At 52.2% G+C, this 24,157-nt stretch overlaps 1 pseudogene; it reads left to right on the top strand.

Annotated features, from left to right (window-relative positions):
* LOC147117198 (V-type proton ATPase 116 kDa subunit a 1-like) overlaps positions 1 to 24,157 on the top strand; it is a 261,476-nt pseudogene that overhangs the window by 106,773 nt on the left and 130,546 nt on the right.

Here is a 24,157-nt window from a genome sequence, read left to right as displayed (position 1 = left end):
CAATCTATTGCCATTCAAATAATAATCTGCCTTCCTGTTTTTGCCACCAAAGTGGATAACCTCACATTTATCCACATTATAGAGCATTTGCCATGTTTCTGCCCAATCACCCAACCTGTCCAAATTGTGCTGGAGTTTCACGACATCCTCCTCACAGCATACCCTCCCACCCAGCTTTGTGTCGTCTGCAAATTTGGAGATATTACATCCAATTCCCTCGTCCAGATCATTAATATATATTGTGAACAGCTGGGGTCCTAGGACCGATCCTTGCGGTACCCCACTAGTCACTGCCTGCCACTCAGAAAACGACCCGTTTATTCCAACTCTTTGCTTTCTGTCCGTCAACCAGTTCTCTATCCAAGTCAATACCTTGCCCCCAATCCCATGTGCCTTAATTTTGCACGCTAATCTCTTATGCGGGACCTTATCGAAAGCCTTCTGAAAGTCCAAATACACCACATCCACTGGTTCTCCCTTATCTATTTTACCAGTTACATCCTCAAAAAATTCCAGTAGATTACTCAAGCATGATTTACCTTTTGTAAATCCATGTTGACTTTGTCCGATCCTGTCACTGCTTTCCAAGTGCTCTGCTATTACATCTTTTATAATGGTCTCTAGCATTTTCCCCACTACCGATGTCAAGCTTACTGGTTTATAATTCCCCGCCTTTTCTCTACCACCTTTTTTGAATAGTGGGTTAACATTAGCTACCCGCCAATCCATGGGTACCGTTCCATTTCTGGGCCACTTCCTTAAGTACCCTGGGATGTAGATTATCAGGCCCTGGGGATTTATCGGCCTTCAGTCCCATCAATTTTCCTAACACCATTTCCCTACAAATACTGATATCTTTCAGTTCCACCCTTTCATCAGACCCTATGTTCCCCGGCATCTCTGGGAAGTTATTTGTGTCCTCCTTTGTGAAGACAGAACCAAAAGATGTATTTAGTTGGTCTGCCATTTCTTTGTTCCCCATTATAAATTCCCCCGATTCTGACTGCAAGGGACCTACGCTTGACTTCACCAATCTTTTTCTCTTCACATATCTATAAAAGCTTTTACAGTCAGTTTTTATTTTCTATTTTCCCTTTCTTAATTAATCCCTTTGTCCTCCTTTGTTGAATCCTAAACTGCTCCCAATCCTCAGGATTATTGCTTTTTCTGGCCAATTGATATGCCCTCTCCTTGGACCTTATGCTATCCCTAATTTCCCTTGTTAGCCACGGTTGGGTCACCTTTTTTGTTTTATTTTTATGCCAAACTGGGATGAACAAATTCTGTAGTTCATCCATTCGGTCTTTGAATGTTTGCCATTGCCTATCCACCGTCAACCCTTTGAGTGCCATTCCCCAATCAATCCTACCCAACTCGCTCCTCAGACCATCGTAGTTTCCTTCATTTAAATTGAGGACCCTAGTCTCCGAGTCAACTACTTCATTCTCCATCTTAATGAAGAATTCGATCATATTATGATCGCTCCGACCCAAGGGGCCTCGTACAACAAGATTGCTAATTAATCCTTCCTCGTTACATAATACCCAGTCTAAGATGGCCTGATCTCTGGTTGGTTCCTCGACATATTGGTCCAGGAAACCATCCCGTATACACTCCAGGAATTCCTCCTCCACAGTATTGTTACTAATTTGGTTGGCCCAATCTATATGTAGATTAAAGTCACCCATGATGACTGCTGTGCCCTTATTGCATGCTTCTTTAATTTCCCTTTTAATGCCATCCCCAACCTCCGCCTTACTGTTTGGAGGTCTGTAAACCACTCCCACCAATGTTTTTTTCCCCTTAGTATTTCTCAATTCTACCCATACAGATTCCACCTCATCAGAGCTAATATCCTTCATTACAATTGTGTTAATCCCTTCTTTAACCAGTAATGCTACCCCACCTCCCTTTCCTTTTTGCCTATCTTTCCTGAATATCGAATACCCCTGGATGTTGAGTTCCCAGTCCTGGCCTTCTTTGAGCCACGTTTCCGTAATCCCAACCAAATCGTATTTGTTTACTTCTATTTGCGCAGCCAATTCATCCACCTTATTACAAATGCTCCTCGCACTAAGACCTCTCCAGTGCTTTGAGGTGCCTGCTGTACATGGTCCATGTCTCTGAGGCATACAGCAGGGCGGGTATCACTGCTGCTCTGTACACCATGAGCTTAGTGCTGGGTTTGAGGTCCTGGTCTTCAAACACTCTCTTCCTCAGGCGACCGAAGGCTGCACTGGCACACTGAAGACGGTGTTGGACTTCGTCATCGACGTCTGCCCTTGTTGACAGTAGGCTCCCGAGTTAAGCTAATATGCAGATACCCTCATCATTGAACTGCCTGTGCAGGAGGGCAACTCTTGTCTTGACATATAGCAGGATAATGGTGGTGGACCAAAATCACAACAGATTCCTAAATACATCATAGGACCCTGTTGTAAATGTATAAATGAGGCTCCCGACTGTTTCAGGCAGGAGCGCTGACCGCCTAAACTGAGGCCCACTCAAAAATCACAGCAGGCGGACCTCGAGCAGCATGTGAATGGTCGTTTTAAAAAACAATTAATCTCGCTATTGCGCCATTCGTGATCAAAAATGAGGCAGGCGTGAAACAACAAACATAATGATGTTGTCCATTATGTGCATTCCATGAAAAAAGGTGAGCAGTGAAGCCACAGGGCAGTATACAGGGCTGCGTGTTATTCATAAATTCCTATCTTCTATCTATAGTTTACATGGATTTCAGACTCATGTCATTTGGGTCCATAAAGATAAAAAATAAACTTACATTTTAGTAGTGAAGTTTTTGGAAGTTATTGCATAACTTTTTTTGTGTAGCTTACAGTAAAGTAGCATCATAGTTGCCATGGTTACAGATAGGATCCTTGCACAAACTCTTAAGAGTCAACATGAGGGGTGCTTGACTGTTACATTGTGTACTAAAAACATGTTTTGTTTGTGGTACTGACACCATAGAAAGATTCAAGAAGAGTTATTAGGTGCACGTTGCTATGGTTACAGCTGGTGCTTGGTCCCACTGAGTGCTAGCACGTAAGTGTTTGAATTTTTTTTTCCGTTGTTGGTAAGACCTGGATTATAGAATTTATTCCATTTAAAATGAGCTAACAACTATTTATTGTATGGTGTCATTGGTCATGAATATTGTGTAAAAAAGGAAAACTGGGAATTTTAATGGCGTGATTTTCTACAAAAAAGACATGAACTATTCATACATTTTAAGGAACTCCTTGAACATGGTACAGTAATCAGAAAGAGATCCTCTGAGTTGTGGGGTGGTCCACTGATATAATCTGCCGTTATATCATAAACTCTGCTGTTGTCAGTAATGAGCTAATGAGGCCAAATCAGATCACCGACATAATCCTGATAAAACAAATCCAATAATCTTCTTTCACCTTTCTTACTCTTCCGTTCAGTAACTGAGTTTCAAAATCTGCAAACTATTCTAGAAGCACTATTTTTTTCTTCAATAAGCAGTCTCACACTTCAAGTACAAGAACCTTATTTTATTGTTATATAATCAAAACTGTCTTTTTAATCAGTTTTCCATTTTCTTCTTGTGCTTTTGAAATCCGTTTGGCAAGCCACGTGTTTAAGATGAATAGTACTATAGGGAAGCTGGGTTTTTTAAACACTAACATGAAAATCTTTTTTTCTAAAATGATCTAACTGTGAGATGAAGGCCCAGATTTTGCGGTGGGTAATGACGGTGAACTGTCAGCATTTGGCGTCATTACCCCTCTGAAACTGAGCATAACTTCAGGATTTAGCGCAGGCGCATCTAAATGCGGAAATCCTGAAGTTGCGGTCAGTCATTCACTGCTCACACAGACTGTGCTGTGGAGCCCAACACCCCCCGCAACCCCCACCCCATAGCCGGCAATCAGTGAAATTAGTGGAATTGATGGAACCTTCATCTTTTCCACGCGAATATCGCTGTTAAATGTTAAGTCTTGTTGGAATGGGTATAATTGGAGCTTTAACTGCATATTGACTGCTAAACAACCGTTCTGGCCCTGAAAAACTAATTTTTATATTTGTCGAGTGTCAACTTTCTCCATTATGATAAAAATTATAATTTTTTTAAAAACTAGGAGGAAAATTCGGTTGCTATGTGCCTCCCATTAGCGCCCTAAGAGAGCACTAACGGGGTGCAAAGCAACTAGCACCCGGGCATGGTGATGTTTGCGCCACTCACGCAATTGACCAGACATTTTGCGGCGGCACTAAACACTACCACTACAATCTCCTGCGCCCACAGATCGTGATGTCAGTTGAGCGTGCAATGCCTCGGTAGCACCCCGGACTGGATATTGAGTGGCGCCCACTGCCTTACCGCCTGCCACTAGCAACAACAGGTAGAGGGGAACGTTTTGCAGTCGGGAAGGGACTGGGGGAACATTATTTAAAGGTGGCCGCTTCCTGCCTTTTTTTGTCAGCGACATTTTTGCACCACGCATTCTGAGAGACAGAGAGACTCCTGGAGAGATTCAACGCTGTGTGAAGGAGTTTTGGGTACTGAGCAGCACTTTGCAGGTTAATTTTGATTTGACCTTCCTTGCATCGATTTAGAAGAGACTATGGGGGCTGCACTCTGAACTCTTTCCCTGGGTCTCTCCATTGTTCTTTCCAGCAGAATCGATGTACAGGTCTCTCCAGGCCGAGATTCAAGGCTGCAGTGAGCAGGGTGTGGAATGGAGAGCAAGATTGACCCACCCCTTTAAGAACTGGCCGGCGCCAGTGTGTCTGTATTCCATTGCTAACTGACATCACATGAGCTTCGCCAGCGCTCTGAGGTAGCGCCTCGCTCCTCGGCGTTAGCACCTTAAGAGAGGTGTGTAGCGCCTGATTTAGCGCTCCAATCACCTCCAAGGGTGATAGAAGCCAAGTTTGCAGTCGGGGGTGATAATTAACGCCAGGCGCTAAACTTTGTGTCCAGCCGATAATTGCGCCCCATACAGGGCGATACCGAATTTCTCCCCCTTAATTTCTTTTTAATGTTTGTTCATGATATTTCAGCTTTTACCTTATCCCCATGTGAAAGTCCCAGGGCTAAAAATTTGGGGGTTTAAAGCCACCCGTTACCGGTAAAAAGTAGCTTAAAGAGGGTGGCCACGGCATCCACCATTTTCCAAGGCCCAGCAGTGCTGCCGGTAAGATCAATGGCCCTGCAAATTTAAATGAGGGAGAGGTGATGTTAGTCAGCGCGCACTGACAGAGGCACTGTCAGCACCTCTTCAAGGGACACGCACAGTTTTCAGCTAAGTTTGCATTTAAGCTTTTGGACTGGATTTTTTTGATTTTATTGAAGTAGTGGCTTGCTGCAATACATGTTAAAAGTTTTTTAAGTGTGTAGGGAGTGCTGCTGAATGCTTGCAAGGCCCCGGATGGTAAGGGAAGGCCTCTGAGAAGACAGAAAATGCTAGAAATACTCAGCAGGTCAGGCAACATCTGTGGAGAGAGGAATAGAGTTCATGTCTCAGGTCAAGATGCTGCCTGACCTGCTGAGTATTTCCAGTATTTTATGCTGTCATTTCAGATTTCCAGTGTTCACTTGCAGAGGGCAGAGGAAGACACAGAAGGGAAAGACACAGAAGGGGAAGACGCAGAAGGGGAAGACGCAGAAGGGGAAGACGCAGAAGAGAAAGACATAGAAGAGAAGGAAGTCGAAGAGGAAGAAACAGAAGAGAAGGAAGCAGAAGGAAGGATGCAACCCAGACAGCCCCTTTCTGGCCAGGATATCCAGGATGGAATCATCCGCCTGTGGTACCAGTGACCACAACCCCAATTCCCCTTTCAACATTTGTCCTAAACCTTACCTTCCCTCTGTTACTGACCATCACAATGTCCTCTTGGCCACAATGCTGAAAAAAAAGCCACTACAAAGCAAACTTTTCCATCCAACTTTATACATCTATCCATCTAATGACATCAATAAATCAACTCATCACCCTTATGCATTCACTTATTGACCTCAGTGGGGGAAGGCCCCAGGTCAGGAAACATACTCAATGGGCAGCAGAGGAGTGCTGACAGACCCTTCAACCAGGGGTACAGCCATAGGACACCGTGGAGCAGTGATATTTTTATTATCCCATCTCAGTCTATTGGTGGCGCACTTTGCTTCATTATCAAAACTATGAATTGGTAAATGTCTAGATGAACACTTTGAACATTGACCAGGACTCCAGATCAGTACCAGAGGCTGCATGGATACTTCAGTGAGACCAACATTTTGGCTTAGGTAAAATTAATATTTACTGCAATAAATCTGCATATAAGCATTACATGAATAAGCATTACAGCTCACAAAGAATTTTTTTTTTGATGCAGAGCCAGCCTGTGGCAAAGGAGTGGAAATGCATAAAGGCACATCGAAAGTTTCAAATTGCATGGTATTCTTGTGGGATGTAACGTTTCATGATATTTAATATTGAAAACACCTATCACAGCGCCATCTACAGGCATAACACATATTGTGTGGAATGTGGTGACTCACCTACAGTTTTTAATATATTGTAGAGAAACTTAGGCAAAACACCAGGGGCTAGATTTTCAGTTGCTTGCGCCAGCAGTTAGCGCCTTAAGAGAAGTGATTTTCGGGCGCTATGCGTGTAGCGCCTGGGCGCAGCGCAGTTTGCGCCCCGCCCCAAATTAAGTTGCCCGTTAGCGCCGGCGCAAAGTTTAGCGGCCGCCCGGATGCGCGCGCAGAAAATGACGTCACATCCTCGTGCAACGCCCTTTGGCCGCCCCGACTCCAAACTTCAGTCGGACCGCCCCATTGTGCGCCTGGCGTCCAGAGCGTTTGTAAAATGGAACGCAACACACCCTGGGGAGCGCAAATTAAAGGGCACTCGTACAAAAGGCACTCTGCATGTGTTGTGTGGAAGTAAGCTGTGTGTTGTTCTGAACGGCCTATTTATGTTTCCGGGCACCAACCAACCAATCACTCCTCCTCCTCCTCCTCCTCCTCCTCCTCCTCCTCCTCCTCCTCCTCCTCCTCCTCCTCCTCCTCCTCCTCCTCCTCCTCCTTCCTCTCTCTCTCCTCTCTCCCCTCCCCCCCCCCCCCCCCCCCCCCGTTTCACCCCAGACTTTGCATTTGAAAAAAATACATGCACCCTTCCCCTTTAAGAGCTCACTGGCACCAGAGTGTCTGCCGTGCGCTGCGCCCGAGCTCGGGTGTTGCGCTCTCCACCGCCGGCTTAGCGCCTAAAGATACTAGTGGAACGCCTCTTTTAGCGCTCCACCAACCTCTTAGGGCGAAGCCACTGAATTTCCGGCAACGGGGCGCTACTTTGGGGCGGGCGATAACTTCGGGCGGGCGCTAAGCTTAGCGCCCCAAAACTGTCTATACTGAAAATCTAGCCCCAGGGCCCCTAGTGCAAGATACCACCAAGGTTGAAAATATAATGGAAGTCAAAAAGTGACACCCTGTAGCGATTTTAGAAACTTGTAGATTCTAGGAGGAATGGATGACAGACATAGCTGATACTGAGTCGAGCAATTAATGTCCATTCAGGATATAAGACTCTGGGGAGAGAGTGGGGCAGTTAGATTAGTCTCCGTTTGCTCTAGCTATTAGAGCCAGCACTGATACAATGGGCCAAATGGATTCTTTCTGTGCTGTAAATTTATATGGTTCTATAATAAAGGAATAAAAAGTAGAGTGATCTTTTGTTTTGAAGCTGCCAATAAGAGACTCAGCTCATTGTTGATGTCTATCAAGTGAGAATCTGCGAATCCAGCCCACAGAAAATATCAGGAGCAAAAGTAGTTCTCCTAATGGTCAGAATTTTTATAATTGTATATTTTTAATTTAAAATAATAGTTCTTTGCTCTAACAATAAATTCCCTCCTACGGCACTGTACTCCCTTAAGTGTCCTTGTTGCCAAATTGATTACCCTACATAAATATATTTAATCAATAACCTGCATGACTCCTATGTAGGGGCCAATAAATGCTCATGTGGTAAAAAATGTGGCCTTGACATTTGTTTCGTTTAAGAGCTGACCTGCACTGAATATCTTCTGGATTAGTGCCAGTTTCTGTTGTACTATCCCACGTATTTAATAAAAAACAAAGGGCTAGATTTTCAGTATAGGCAGTTTTGGGGCGCTAACCTTAGCGCCCGCCCGAAGTTAGCGCCCGCCCCAAAGTAGCGCCCCGTTGCCGGGAATTCAGTGGCTTCGCCCTAAGAGGTTGGTGGAGCGCTAAAAGAGGCGTTCCACTACTCTCTTTAGGCGCTAAGCCGGCGGTCCAGAGGGATAGCGGCCAGGCGGGGCGCAGCACGGGTGCGGTCATTTTTGCACTGACAGCAGACCCCGTGGTGCCGACCAGCTCTTAAAGGGGGAAGGGACGAATTGGTCTGCTGCCACGCCCTGCACACTGCAGCCTTGCAAAGAGGCCTCAACACTACTGCTCAGCCCCAGGGAGTCATGGCAACGCCAGAGAAGGCCCGTCAGCGTGCCCTGCGCTTCTCAGAGGGTGATCTGGACATCATGGTCACAGCTCTGGAGGTGAGGCGCAAGATCTTGTTTCCAGACAGTGGGAGGAATCCAACCCACCACGACTACACCAAAGCCTGGAAGCAGATCGCCCAGAGGGTGACGTTCACCGGCAAGGCCCCCAGGACCCACACACAATGCCGTAAGAAATACAACGATCTGACCAGGATTGTGAGGGTGAGTAGCCTTTCCAGTCTCCTCCTCATTCTTGCATGTACACCTGACATGATGGGCAAAGGGACCTGAAAGTCCTTTTGGCCAGCCCTCAGCCAGCAGCATTGGGACAGTCATGAGCATCAAATGGCCATTCGGCACTCTACACTTTGGCCAAGCTATTCCACCATGGGAGGCAGTGGACAGTACATCAGGGCTTCACTCTGTCCAAGCTATTCCACCATGGGAGGCAGTGCTCACTACATCAGGGCTTCACTCTGTCCAAGCTATTCCACCATGGGAGGCAGTGCTCACTACATCAGGGCTTCACTCTGTCCAAGCTATTCCACCATGGGAGGCAGTGCTCACTACATCAGGGCTTCACTCTGTCCAAGCTATTCCACCATGGGAGGCAGTGCACACTACATCAGGGCTTCACTGCGCACTTACAGCCCGTCCTTTCTCTTGCAGGCTAAAGTAGCGTTTAATCGCCAGGCCCGTGCCAGGGGTGGCCGCGCCAAGCTGCAGAAGCTCACTCAGCTGGAGGAGCGCGTGTGTGTGCTCATGGGAGCACGTGTGATTGTCCCCACAGCGTGCGGTGTATCCGACCCTCCACTGCCCGGCAATGGTAAGGACCTCGCCTTTTGGCCCTCTCGCGTCGCACTGGCCCATCCGAGCTACCTCCTTTGCCACTGTCCCACCAATGCGCTGAATCCCACCAGTCCTAACTCCCTCGCTGACGCCGTCTCCTCACTCTGAAGCTACTCTTGTGCATTCCTGCTTTCAGCTGGTGACGACCAGGACCCTGAGGCTGCCAGTGACAGCACCTCCAACCAGGAGGAGGAGGAGGAGCAAGCCGGACCTTCGGGGGAACAGTCACGTCCCGCAGGAGAGGAGGAAATGCTCGACACCTCCTCACTGGACGAGTGCCTGGAGGAACTGTCGCAGGGCAATGCAGCTTCTGGGACCAGTGGCGTCCAGCCACCCAGCAGCCGTGCGCGTGGCCCGCGGCCTTCCCCCCAAAGGGGGGAAGGATCAGAGGGGAGTGCTGCTGCTCGGCACACTCGCCGTCACCAACGCGGCAAGGGTCCCCTAGTTCGGCCCCCTCCTCCCCAGCGGGAGAGTCGCGACTCCAGTCCGGACACCTTCACTTCGGAGGAGGTGCGGAAGCTGGATCAGATGGCCGACGACTCGGACCGGCGCCACACGGAGCTCATGAGCGTGGTGGGGCGCATGCCTGAGGCCATCGAGTCGCTGGCGACCAGTGTGCGCGAGTTCGGGGCAGCAACTGCCGCGACTGGCCGCATGCTAACTGATGCCGTCAAGACCCTGGCGGATGTGATGCGCGCGCACACCAGGACCACAGGGCCACTCACTGCTGCCACACGCGCTGTCTCAGGCAGGCATCGCCAGGGCAGGCGCCGCGCTGGACCATCCCAGCAAGCCGGCCGTCGGCTGATTGCTGCGGATCCTGCAGTGCGGGCCCGGCCGAGTGCCACCGCGCCACAGCACCAGCCAGCGCATCCCAGACGCCTGCTGGGCCACATTGCGCCATCCGTCGCCGCCATTCCCCCTCTGGGCCGTCAAGGGCAAGCGGCTGCAGCTGATGGTGGCCAGGCTCAGGTGCGCCACTCAGGAGACGGCCCCTCGAGGCCCAAACGCCGTGTAGGCCGCCCCCCAGCGGCATCTGGCGGAAGGGCATCTGAGCCTCAGGCGCCTTCCCCCAGCCTCGCAGCAGCCACTGGGCAGAGCTTGCGAAGGAGCAGCAGGCAGGGCAGGGGAGGCAAAATGCTGGCCAAGGTCTCGCCCTCGCGGGCCACTCAGTAGAGGGTGTGGCCAGCTTTCCTTTAATATGGCGGTGGCCATCTTTATTTTGCCCATGGTTGTGCTTTTGGAGGGCTTTTTTTTTGCGTTAGGCCGACGTTGAGGCCCGGTTTCAATAAAGGTGGAGTGGCTCCTCCCCAGTTTGTGGGAGTGAGTCGTTTGTTGGGCTTTTTGTGGGGCCCGTTTATTGTTTTTGGGGATTCATGTGGGAAGGGCTTTTCATTTTTGTGTAATAAAAAATTATCTTTATTCATGCAGTCTCCATGGTTGTTCTTCTTAGTGTTTGTTGGCTTCGCCGGCTGAGGGCTTGCGGAGCGGCTGCATTCATCTTCCCTCATGGCCCCTGGCCATTCCCTGACAGGGGGCTTAGAAGTACCGTGTAATAAGGTGGCGTCGTGCGGCCCTTGGCCCTGGTCGCTCCCTCCTGGGAACGTACTCCTGCTCCTCCTCCTCCTCCTCCTCCTCCTCCTCATGCTCCTCCTGCTCCTCCTCCTGAGGTGCTGGTCCAACGTCAGGTGGCAGTGCCTGAGTCCTGCGGATAGCCAGGTTGTGTAGCATGCAGCAAACCACCACAAATTGGGAGACCCGGTCCGGCGAATACTGGAGAGCTCCTCCGGAGCGATCAAGGCAGCGGAACCGCTGCTTGAGGACCCCAATAGTTAGCTCGATGATGTTGCGGGTGGTTTGATGGCTCTCGTTGTAGGCCTCTTCAGCAGCGGTCCTGGGCGCGCGGAGCGGGGTCATGAGCCAGGTGCACAAAGGATAGCCTTTGTCCCCGAGTAGCCATCCTCTTGGGGGAGGCTGTGCCTGGAACATGTCATGCACAGTACTCTGCCGCAGGATAAAGGCATCGTGGCTGCTGCCTGGGAAGCTGGCATTGACTGCCATGATGCGCTGCTTGTGGTCACAGACCAGCTGCACATTCAGAGAATGGTAGCCCTTCCTGTTGCGATACTGCTCGCCATGCTCCAGAGGGGCCCGCAAAGCCACATGCGTACAGTCAATGGCGCCCTGCACCAAGGGGAATTCCCCGAGTCTGGAAAATCCCAATGCGCGCTGATGCTGGCTCTCCAGGGCCATGGGGAAGGAGATGAATTGGCTTCTCCTTCTGAACAGTGCTTCGGTCACCTGGCGGATGCAGCGATGCGCGCCGTACTGGGAGATGTTTGCTATGTCCCCAGCAGCGTATTGGAAGGAGCCGGTGGCATAGAAGTTCAATGCCACTGTCACCTTCACTTCCACCGACAGAGACGTCCTGCACCTGAGCTTTGGCCGCAGATCTCGGCGAAGCAGGTGGCAGATCTCTGCAATCACCCCCTTTCGGAATCGGAGCCTTTTAACACATCGCGCGGCACTCATGTTTAGGTAGGAGCGCTGCTGGCGGTATAGCCTGACTGGGTAAGGCCTACGTGGCCGACGCCTGTAGCCCCCTCTGCCTCTAGCCAGGGCTGCCCCTCTCACAATGCGTCTGCGAGCCCTACGGACATGGAGCTGCAGCTCCGCGTTGGCACCCCATGCAACCCCCATCAAATCCTGGCAAACACTCTAATTTCCAAATGGCCACTTGCAGCGCTGTTGCCTGAGTCCAAAAATACCTGGCTCTTGCTGCTTGAAACCAGTTAGCTATCCTCCTTGTTGTGTCTCCAGAAATGCGTTGCACAAGACTGTTTTCTGAAATAATGGATGGCCTTTATACTGGAGAGGACGTTCCCTTTAATTAGCGCCCCCCGGGGCCCGCGCTGGTTGTGTTGCGTTCCTTTTTCCAAACGCTCCGGCCGCCCGCCGCACAATGGGGCGGTCCGACTGAAGTTTGCAATCGGGGCGGCCAAAGGGCGTTGCACGAGGATGTGACGTCATTTTCTGCGCGCGCATCCGGGCGGGCGCTAAACTTTGCGCCGGCGCTAACGGGCAACTTAATTTGGGGCGGGGCGCAAACTGCGCTGCGCCCGGGCGCTACACGCATAGCGCCCGGAAATCACTTCTCTTAAGGCGCTAACTGCTGGCGCAAGCAACTGAAAATCTAGCCCAAAGACTATTACATTTCCCTTGGAGAAACAACGGGCCGTATTTTGCGGCCCCTACGGGTGCATACAAGGTGCGCACGCGCCCATAGGGGCCGCGCATGTTCCGGGTTTAGGCATGCGAAGCGCATGCGCTGAAACCCGGCACTTACGATCTGTCAAGAATCTTCTTGACAGATCCTCTGCATCCCCAGGAAAAGGGCCTCTGTGGGTGGAGAGTTGCGCTATTTGCCCAACTTCGCCCGCTGAAAGGCCGTGGAATTCTTACACCATGAGGCCTGCTTTTACCAGCATAAGAGTTTTAAAAATAGAAAAATATAATGTTATCACTCACTTATACATTAAAAACCCTGTCCAATAAGGTCAGTTTATATTTAACCCCGTTAAAACATATAGGCCTAGATTTTCAGTAGCTTGCGCCAGCAGTTAGCGCCTTAAGAGAAGTGATTTCCGGGCGCTATGCGTGTAGCGCCCGGGCGCAGCGCAGTTTGCGCTCCGCCCCAAATTAAGTTGCCCGTTAGCGCCGGCGCAAAGTTTAGCGCCCGCCCGGATGCGCGCGCAGAAAATGACGTCACATCCTCGTGCAACGCCCTTTGGCCGCCCCGATTGCAAACTTCAGTCGGACCGCCCCATTGTGCGGCGGGCGGCCGGAGCGTTTGGAAAAAGGAACGCAACACAACCAGCGCGGGCCCCGGGGGGCGCTAATTAAAGGGAACGTCCTCTCCAGTATAAAGGCCATCCTTTTTTCAGAAAACAGTCTTGTGCAACGCATTTCTGGAGACACAACAAGGAGGATAGCTAACTGGTTTCAAGCAGCAAGAGGCAGGTATTTTTGGACTCAGGCAATAGCGCTGCAAGTGGCCATTTGGAAATTAGACTGTTTGCCAGGATTTGATGGGGGCTGCATGGGGTGCCAACGTGCAGCTGCAGCGCCATATCCGTAGGGCTCGCAGACGCATTGTGAGAGGGGCAGCCCTGGCTAGAGGCAGAGGGGGCTACAGGCGTCGGCCACGTAGGCCTTACCCAGTCAGGCTATACCGCCAGCAGCGCTCCTACCTAAACATGAGTGCCGCGCGATGTGTTAGAAGGCTCCGATTCCGAAAGGAGGTGATTGCAGAGATCTGCCACCTGCTTCGCCGAGATCTGCGGCCAAAGCTCAGGTGCAGGACGTCTCTGTCGGTGGAAGTGAAGGTGACGGTGGCATTGAACTTCTATGCCACCGGCTCCTTCCAATACGCTGCTGGGGACATAGCAAACATCTCCCAGTACGGCGCGCATCGCTGCATCCGCCACGTGACCGAAGCACTGTTCAGAAGGAGAAGCCAATTCATCTCCTTCCCCATGGCCCTCGAGAGCCAGCATCAGCGCGCATTGGGATTTGCCAGACTCGGGGAATTCCCCTTGGTGCAGGGCGCCATTGGCTGTACGCATGTGGCTTTGCGGGCCCCTCTGGAGCATGGCGAGCAGTATCGCAACAGGAAGGGCTACCATTCTCTGAATGTGCAGCTGGTATGTGACCACAAGCAGCGCATCATGGCAGTCAATGCCAGCTTCCCAGGCAGCAGCCACGATGCCTTTATCCTGCGGCAGAGTACTGTGCATGACATGTTCCAGGCACAGCCTTCCCCAAGAGGATGGCTCATCGGGGACAAAGGCTATCCTTTGTGCACCTGGCTCATGACCCCGCTTCGCGCGCCGAGGACCGCTGCTGAAGAGGCCTACAACGAGAGCCATCAAACCACCCGCAACATCATCGAGCTAACTATTGGGGTCCTCAAGCAGCGGTTCCGCTGCCTTGATCGCTCCGGAGGAGCTCTCCAGTATTCGCCGGACCGGGTCTCCCAATTTGTGGTGGTTTGCTGCATGCTACACAACCTGGCTATCCGCAGGACTCAGGCACTGCCACCTGACGTTGGACCAGCACCTCAGGAGGAGGAGCAGGAGGAGCATGAGGAGGAGGAGGAGGAGCAGGAGTACGTTCCCAGGAGGGAGCGACCAGGGCCAAGGGCCGCACGACGCCACCTTATTACACGGTACTTCTAAGCCCCCTGTCAGGGAATGGCCAGGGGCCATGAGGGAAGATGAATGCAGCCGCTCCGCAAGCCCTCAGCCGGCGAAGCCAACAAACACTAAGAAGAACAACCATGGAGACTGCATGAATAAAGATAATTTTTTATTGCACAAAAATGAAAAGCCCTTCCCACATGAATCCCCAAAAACAATAAACGGGCCCCACAAACAACCCAACAAACGACTCACTCGCACAAACTGGGGAGGAGCCACTCCACCTTTATTGAAACCGGGCCTCAACGTCGGCCTAACGCAAAAAAAAAGCCCTCCAAAAGCACAACCATGGGCAAAATAAAGATGGCCACCGCCATATTAAAGGAAAGCTGGCCACACCCTCTACTGAGTGGCCCGCGAGGGCGAGACCTTGGCCAGCATTTTGCCTCCCCTGCCCTGCCTGCTGCTCCTTCGCAAGCTCTGCCCAGTGGCTGCTGCGAGGCTGGGGGAAGGCGCCTGAGGCTCAGATGCCCTTCCGCCAGATGCCGCTGGGGGGCGGCCTACACGGCGTTTGGGCCTCGAGGGGCCGTCTGCTGAGTGGCGCACCTGAGCCTGGCCACCATCAGCTGCAGCCGCTTGCCGTCGACGCCCCAGAGGGGGAATGGCGGCGACGGATGGCGCAATGTGGGCCAGCTGGCGTCTGGGATGCGCTGGCTGGTGCTGTGGCGCGGTGGCACTCGGCCGGGCCCGCACTGCAGGATCCGCAGCAATCAGCCGACGGCCGGCTTGCTGGGATGGTCCAGCGCGGCGCCTGCCCTGGCGATGCCTGCCTGAGACAGCGCGTGTGGCAGCAGTGAGTGGCCCTGTGGTCCTGGTGTGCGCGCGCATCACATCCGCCAGGGTCTTGACGGCATCAGTTAGCATGCGGCCAGTCGCGGCAGTTGCTGCCCCGAACTCGCGCACACTGGTCGCCAGCGACTCGATGGCCTCAGGCATGCGCCCCACCACGCTCATGAGCTCCGTGTGGCGCCGGTCCGAGTCGTCGGCCATCTGATCCAGCTTCCGCACCTCCTCCGAAGTGAAGGTGTCCGGACTGGAGTCGCGACTCTCCCGCTGGGGAGGAGGGGGCCGAACTAGGGGACCCTTGCCGCGTTGGTGACGGCGAGTGTGCCGAGCAGCAGCACTCCCCTCTGATCCTTCCCCCCTTTGGGGGGAAGGCCGCGGGCCACGCGCACGGCTGCTGGGTGGCTGGACGCCACTGGTCCCAGAAGCTGCATTGCCCTGCAACAGTTCCTCCAGGCACTCGTCCAGTGAGGAGGTGTCGAGCATTTCCTCCTCTCCTGCGGGACGTGACTGTTCCCCCGAAGGTCCGGCTTGCTCCTCCTCCTCCTCCTGGTTGGAGGTGCTGTCACTGGCAGCCTCAGGGTCCTGGTCGTCACCAGCTGAAAGCAGGAATGCACAAGAGTAGCTTCAGAGTGAGGAGACGGCGTCAGCGAGGGAGTTAGGACTGGTGGGATTCAGCGCATTGGTGGGACAGTGGCAAAGGAGGTAGCTCGGATGGGCCAGTGCGACGCGAGAGGGCCAAAAGGCGAGGTCCTTACCATTGCCGGGCAGTGGAGGGTCGGATACACCGCACGCTGTGGGGACAATCACACGGGCTCCCATGAGCACACACACGCGCTCCTCCAGCCGAGTGAGCTTCTGCAGCTTGGCGCGGCCACCCCTGGCACGGGCCTGGCGATTAAACGCTACTTTAGCCTGCAAGAGAAAGGACGGGCTGTAAGTGCGCAGTGAAGCCCTGATGTAGTGTGCACTGCCTCCCATGGTGGAATAGCTTGGACAGAGTGAAGCCCTGATGTAGAGTGCACTGCCTCCCATGGTGGAATAGCTTGGACAGAGTGAAGCCCTGATGTAGTGTGCACTGCCTCCCATGGTGGAATAGCTTGGACAGAGTGAAGCCCTGATGTAGTGTGCACTGCCTCCCATGGTGGAATAGCTTGGACAGAGTGAAGCCCTGATGTAGTGTGCACTGCCTCCCATGGTGGAATAGCTTGGACAGAGTGAAGCCCTGATGTACTGTCCACTGCCTCCCATGGTGGAATAGCTTGGCCAAAGTGTAGAGTGCCGAATGGCCATTTGATGCTCATGACTGTCCCAATGCTGCTGGCTGAGGGCTGGCCAATAGGACTTTCAGGTCCCTTTGCCCATCATGTCAGGTGTACATGCAAGAATGAGGAGGAGACTGGAAAGGCTACTCACCCTCACAATCCTGGTCAGATCGTTGTATTTCTTACGGCATTGTTTGTGGGTCCTGGGGGCCTCGCCGGTGAACGTCACCCTCTGGGCGATCTGCTTCCAGGCTTTGGTGTAGTCGTGGTGGGTTGGATTCCTCCCACTCTCTGGAAACAAGATCTTGCGCCTCACCTCCAGAGCTGTGACCATTATGTCCAGATCACCCTCTGAGAAGCGCAGGGCACGCTGACGGGCCTTCTCTGGCGTTGCCATGACTCCCTGGGGCTGAGCAGTAGTGTTGAGGCCTCTTTGCAAGGCTGCAGTGTGCAGGGCGTGGCAGCAGACCAATTCGTCCCTTCCCCCTTTAAGAGCTGGTCGGCACCACGGGGTCTGCTGTCAGTGCAAAAATGACCGCACCCGTGCTGCGCCCCGCCTGGGCGCTATCCCTCTGGACCGCCGGCTTAGCGCCTAAAGGTAGGAGTGCAACGCCTCTTTTAGCGCTCCACCACTCTCTTAGGGCGAAGCCACTGAATTTCCGGCAACGGGGCGCTACTTTGGGGCGGGCGCTAACTTCGGGCGGGCGCTAAGGTTAGCGCCCCAAAACTGTCTGTACTGAAAATCTAGCCCATACATTTTTTTCAAAAAATTAAATTTGTTTAAAGTATTTAATTAAATGCCATTCTAATTAATTTTATATATGTAATGTTTTTTTATTTCATGTGTTCGTGTATTTTTTAAGTCATCCCCATTCATATTTATGACAGTTCCATACATATGGAACTGTCAGAAGTATGAATGGGGATTTCCTTTTTTCATTGGTTGGGCTGGCCCACGTGATCCCAGGGGCGCTTGTGAACCGCATGCACCCCTGGGCTACGTGGGCCTCTACGCATTTCTACCAGGAGAGGCCCAGGATCGCAAGCCTCTGTATCTCCCGGAACACCAGGTAAATGTGTCGAAAATTTGATGATCGGAGGCATCCGCCCGCGGGAAGCCCCGACCACAAATTCAGGCCCACTAGTATAAAAAAATTATATTTTGAACATCTATTATATATACTGCACAAAGCATGTTTCTATATTGCTAAGAATGAGTAAACTTTCTAATTTTACTGCCTTTTTTGTGCAGAATATAATTGGCATACTAGACAGTAAAATAAAAGCAGAAAAGCAAATATAGCTATAAAGCGGAAAACTTAGACCTCTGTGGTTGTTATGAAAAGAAAAATTCGGAATGCATAGCAAGTGGATTATGATCTAAAAGAGAAAGCTTGGCTAATGTTTTGGATGGGATTCTTCATCGGGGTTCTCATAAGGGCCTCACTAAAAAGATTTACCATGTTTCCCTTTCAAATGCTGAATGACCTGTTGTAAGTTTAAAACACTTTGGGCTAGATTTTCAGTATAGACAGTTTTGGGGCGCTAACCTTAGCGCCCGCCCGAAGTTAGCGCCCGCCTCAAAGTAGCGCCCCGTTGCCGGAAATTCAGTGGCTTCGCCCTAAGAGGTTGGTGGAGCGCTAAAAGAGGCGTTCCACTACTATCTTTAGGCGCTAAGCCGGCGGTGCAGAGTGCAACACCCGAGCTCGGGCGCAGCGCACGGCAGACACTCTGGTGCCAGTGAGCTCTTAAAGGGGAAGGGTGCATGTGTTTTTTTCAAAGGCAGACTCTGGGGGGGAAAGGAGGTGGAGGAGGAGGAGGAGGTGGAGGTGGAGGAGGACTGGTTGGTGGCCGGAAACATAAATACACCGTTCACAACAACACACTGGATCCTTCCACACAACACATGCAGACTGCCTTTTATACTGCAGGAGGAGTGCCCTTTACTTTGCGCTCCCCAGGGTGTGTTGCGTTCCATTTTACAAACGCTCTGGACGCCAGCCGCACAATGGGGCGGTCCGACTGAAGTTTGGATTCGGGGCGGCCAAAGGGCGTTGCACGAGGATGTGACGTCATTTTCTGCGCGCGCATCCGGGCGGCCGCTAAACTTTGCGCCGGCGCTAACGGGCAACTTAATTTGGGGCGGGGCGCAAACTGCGCTGCGCCCGGGCGCTACACGCATAGCGCCCAAAAATCACTTCTCTTAAGGCGCTAACTGCTGGCGCAAGCAACTGAAAATCTAGCCCTTACTGTTTCATTCCTATAGTTGCTGTTGGTACAACTTTTCCACAATTAAGTTTGAACCAAAAATATTTAGTATCTTCTGACAATATCATCTCAGGTGTTAACCAGCTAAATCTCCGGAGTATATAATTCACTGTTTGACATTTCTCCTTAGCACAGGAGTCTGCTTCAGCAAAAATTGAAGGATTGTAATTTACCAGTGGGGTTTTCTTCTTGAACCAGGGCATTTGTAATTACATTGGCCCAGAAATTCGGGTCTCCATGGGTGAGTACGCACGGGGTACTCACCCATAGGCCCAATGGAAGTGCCAGCTTCCTGCATGCACTGCGCATGCGCGGGAAACCGGCACTTCCGTTCCTCTGAACGAAGGGGTTCAGAGGTCGAACGCGTGCGCAGGAGGGGCTGCGCATGCGCATCGAACTTCAGTCTTTTTTACAGGTTTTCCCGGGAACGTAAGCCTGCAGAATTTAGAAATGTAAAAAGCAGGCGTAAGGCCTGCTTTTTACAAGGTAAGTGGTGAATTAATTAAAATTAAAACATTTTTTCCACAGGTTTATTATTTTTAAATACTTTAAAGCAAGGTAAGTTTATTTTTAGCCCCGTTAGAAAATAAAATTATTTTTTTCAAAAATTTAAATTATTGTTTAAAATAGTTATTTCATGTAATTTATAGTTTATTTAAAAAATGTGATGTTTTTTAAAATTTATTTGAAGATTTAGTGCTATTTTGGGGCCATAGTATTTATAAGTCTTGACAGCACTTCCTGTCAGACTTATGAATGGAGCATTCCCTGCTCCGATTGGCTCCCCATGGCCCACGTGATCCCAGGGGATGCATTGAACTAACTGCACCCCTGGGATACGCAAGCACTGTGCGCCGGCAGCTGAACCAGGCCCCGGATCGGAATTCCACGGGGGCCCACAGCTCAACGGCCGGCGCGCAAGGTAAGTACAGGTCGGGGGCTTGCACCTGCGGGAAGCCCCCGACCCGAATTTCTGGGCCAATATTACTGACATTTTATTTCACATTGATTGATGTCCATTGCATTTTACTATTTAAATAAATAATTTCTGTAATAACAAAGTGTAAGCAAAGTTAATAAAATGTACATTTTCTTTTTCGATTTGACATTCAGTTTGACTGACAGCTGATTGATCAAATTTAGGCAGAGAATTCTGAATGACAATGTAACTGTCCAATAAACACACAAAATCACCTTGACAACAAATCCAACTAAATATCAGTTTTTCAGCAGTGTTAAAGGTGTCAAAAGTGAAAATAATTTGCAGCTGTTTTTCTTTAGATTTTTGTTGTACCTTTGATTTCATTTCATTTTAATATAACAGAAAAACAAATCTGGTCATTGTCCCTTCGTATGCAGTTGAGCGACAGGTTGCATGCTGTAATTGGGCTTTGGCCAGTTGATAAATATTCTCCAATGCACTACCTGATATTTGCTCTGGTCTCTTGAGTTGTGATTGGTTTGAGCATTAAGAAAGTAATCTTTCTGTGGTGCAATCTATAGTTCATAATGTAACTATGTGCTTTTTTAAATTTAGACTGGCGAGGTCACGTGCATCAAAAATAATCTTTAATTATAATAAGGATATTTCTTTCATTTTTCTAACAGATACTTGTCCAGACAGAAAAACACCGACAGAATTTGCTGCTCTCTGCTGCTAAGGACCTTCACAAGTGGAATGTTAAAGTAAAGAAGATGAAGGCAATTTATTATACGCTAAATCTTTGTAACATAGATATCACCCAGAAGTGTTTGATAGCTGAAATCTGGGGCTAGATTTTCAGTATAGGCAGTTTTGGGGCGCTAACCTTAGCGCCCGCCCGAAGTTAGCGCCCGCCCCAAAGTAGCGCCCCGTTGCCGGGAATTCAGTGGCTTCGCCCTAAGAGGTTGGTGGAGCGCTAAAAGAGGCGTTCCACTAATCTCTTTAGGCGCTAAGCCGGCGGTCCAGAGGGATAGCGCCCAGGCGGGGCGCAGCACGGGTGCGGTCATTTTTGCACTGACAGCAGACCCCGTGGTGCCGACCAGCTCTTAAAGGGGGAAGGGACAACTTGGTCTGCTGCCACGCCCTGCACACTGCAGCCTTGCAAAGAGGCCTCAACACTACTGCTCAGCCCCAGGGAGTCATGGCAACGCCAGAGAAGGCCCGTCAGCGTGCCCTGCGCTTCTCAGAGGGTGATCTGGACATAATGGTCACAGCTCTGGAGGTGAGGCGCAAGATCTTGTTTCCAGAGAGTGGGAGGAATCCAACCCACCACGACTACACCAAAGCCTGGAAGCAGATCGCCCAGAGGGTGACGTTCACCGGCGAGGCCCCCAGGACCCACAAACAATGCCGTAAGAAATACAACGATCTGACCAGGATTGTGAGGGTGAGTAGCCTTTCCAGTCTCCTCCTCATTCTTGCATGTACACCTGACATGATGGGCAAAGGGACCTGAAAGTCCTTTTGGCCAGCCCTCAGCCAGCAGCATTGGGACAGTCATGAGCATCAAATGGCCATTCGGCACTCTACACTTTGGCCCAGCTATTCCACCATGGGAGGCAGTGGACAGTACATCAGGGCTTCACTCTGTCCAAGCTATTCCACCATGGGAGGCAGTGCACACTACATCAGGGCTTCACTGCGCACTTACAGCCCGTCCTTTCTCTTGCAGGCTAAAGTAGCGTTTAATCGCCAGGCCCGTGCCAGGGGTGGCCGCGCCAAGCTGCAGAAGCTCACTCGGCTGGAGGAGCGCGTGTGTGTGCTCATGGGAGCCCGTGTGATTGTCCCCACAGCGTGCGGTGTATCCGACCCTCCACTGCCCGGCAATGGTAAGGACCTCGCCTTTTGGCCCTCTCGCGTCGCACTGGCCCATCCGAGCTACCTCCTTTGCCACTGTCCCACCAATGCGCTGAATCCCACCAGTCCTAACTCCCTCGCTGACGCCGTCTCCTCACTCTGAAGCTACTCTTGTGCATTCCTGCTTTCAGCTGGTGACGACCAGGACCCTGAGGCTGCCAGTGACAGCACCTCCAACCAGGAGGAGGAGGAGGAGCAAGCCGGACCTTCGGGGGAACAGTCACGTCCCGCAGGAGAGGAGGAAATGCTCGACACCTCCTCACTGGACGAGTGCCTGGAGGAACTGTTGCAGGGCAATGCAGCTTCTGGGACCAGTGGCGTCCAGCCACCCAGCAGCCGTGCGCGTGGCCCGCGGCCTTCCCCCCAAAGGGGGGAAGGATCAGAGGGGAGTGCTGCTGCTCGGCACACTCGCCGTCACCAACGCGGCAAGGGTCCCCTAGTTCGGCCCCCTCACAGAATCACAGAAACCCCACAGTGCAGATAGAGGCCATTTCGGCCCATCGAGCCTGCACCGACACATATCCCACCCAATCCCTGTAACCCCTACACCAACACATATCCCACCCTATCCCCGTAACCCCACGTATTTAATCCCCCTAACACTAAGGGTCAATTTATCATAGCCAATCAACCTAACCCGCACATCTTTGGACTGTGGGAGGAAACCGGAGCACCCGGAGGAAACCCACGCAAACACGGGGAGAATGTGCAAACTCCACACAGACAGTCGCCCGAGGCCGGATTCGAACCCGGGTCCCTGGTGCTGTGAGGCAACAGTGCTAACCACTATGCCAGCGGGAGAGTCGCGACTCCAGTCCGGACACCTTCACTTCGGAGGAGGTGCGGAAGCTGGATCAGATGGCCGATGACTCGGACCGGCGCCACACGGAGCTCATGAGCGTGGTGGGGCGCATGCCTGAGGCCATCGAGTCGCTGGCGACCAGTGTGCGCGAGTTCGGGGCAGCAACTGCCGCGACTGGCCGCATGCTAACTGATGCCGTCAAGACCCTGGCGGATGTGATGCGCGCGCACACCAGGACCACAGGGCCACTCACTGCTGCCACACGCGCTGTCTCAGGCAGGCATCGCCAGGGCAGGCGCCGCGCTGGACCATCCCAGCAAGCCGGCCGTCGGCTGATTGCTGCGGATCCTGCAGTGCGGGCCCGGCCGAGTGCCACCGCGCCACAGCACCAGCCAGCGCATCCCAGACGCCAGCTGGCCCACATTGCGCCATCCGTCGCCGCCATTCCCCCTCTGGGGCGTCAAGGGCAAGCGGCTGCAGCTGATGGTGGCCAGGCTCAGGTGCGCCACTCAGGAGACGGCCCCTCGAGGCCCAAACGCCGTGTAGGCCGCCCCCCAGCGGCATCTGGCGGAAGGGCATCTGAGCCTCAGGCGCCTTCCCCCAGCCTCGCAGCAGCCACTGGGCAGAGCTTGCGAAGGAGCAGCAGGCAGGGCAGGGGAGGCAAAATGCTGGCCAAGGTCTCGCCCTCGCGGGCCACTCAGTAGAGGGTGTGGCCAGCTTTCCTTTAATATGGCGGTGGCCATCTTTATTTTGCCCATGGTTGTGCTTTTGGAGGGCTTTTTTTTTGCGTTAGGCCGACGTTGAGGCCCGGTTTCAATAAAGGTGGAGTGGCTCCTCCCCAGTTTGTGGGAGTGAGTCGTTTGTTGGGCTTTTTGTGGGGCCCGTTTATTGTTTTTGGGGATTCATGTGGGAAGGGCTTTTCATTTTTGTGTAATAAAAAATTATCTTTATTCATGCAGTCTCCATGGTTGTTCTTCTTAGTGTTTGTTGGCTTCGCCGGCTGAGGGCTTGCGGAGCGGCTGCATTCATCTTCCCTCATGGCCCCTGGCCATTCCCTGACAGGGGGCTTAGAAGTACCGTGTAATAAGGTGGCGTCGTGCGGCCCTTGGCCCTGGTCGCTCCCTCCTGGGAACGTACTCCTGCTCCTCCTCCTCCTCCTCCTCCTCCTCCTCATGCTCCTCCTGCTCCTCCTCCTGAGGTGCTGGTCCAACGTCAGGTGGCAGTGCCTGAGTCCTGCGGATAGCCAGGTTGTGTAGCATGCAGCAAACCACCACAAATTGGGAGACCCGGTCCGGCGAATACTGGAGAGCTCCTCCGGAGCGATCAAGGCAGCGGAACCGCTGCTTGAGGACCCCAATAGTTAGCTCGATGATGTTGCGGGTGGTTTGATGGCTCTCGTTGTAGGCCTCTTCAGCAGCGGTCCTGGGCGCGCGGAGCGGGGTCATGAGCCAGGTGCACAAAGGATAGCCTTTGTCCCCGAGTAGCCATCCTCTTGGGGGAGGCTGTGCCTGGAACATGTCATGCACAGTACTCTGCCGCAGGATAAAGGCATCGTGGCTGCTGCCTGGGAAGCTGGCATTGACTGCCATGATGCGCTGCTTGTGGTCACAGA

The sequence above is a fragment of the Somniosus microcephalus genome, chromosome 5 (assembly GCF_052327205.1).
Source record: "Somniosus microcephalus isolate GS21.2 chromosome 5, FLI_Smic_1.0, whole genome shotgun sequence".
Classification (NCBI taxonomy): domain Eukaryota; kingdom Metazoa; phylum Chordata; class Chondrichthyes; order Squaliformes; family Somniosidae; genus Somniosus; species Somniosus microcephalus.
Note: the sequence above shows the minus strand (reverse complement) of the source record. Positions and strands in the feature narration are given on the sequence as shown.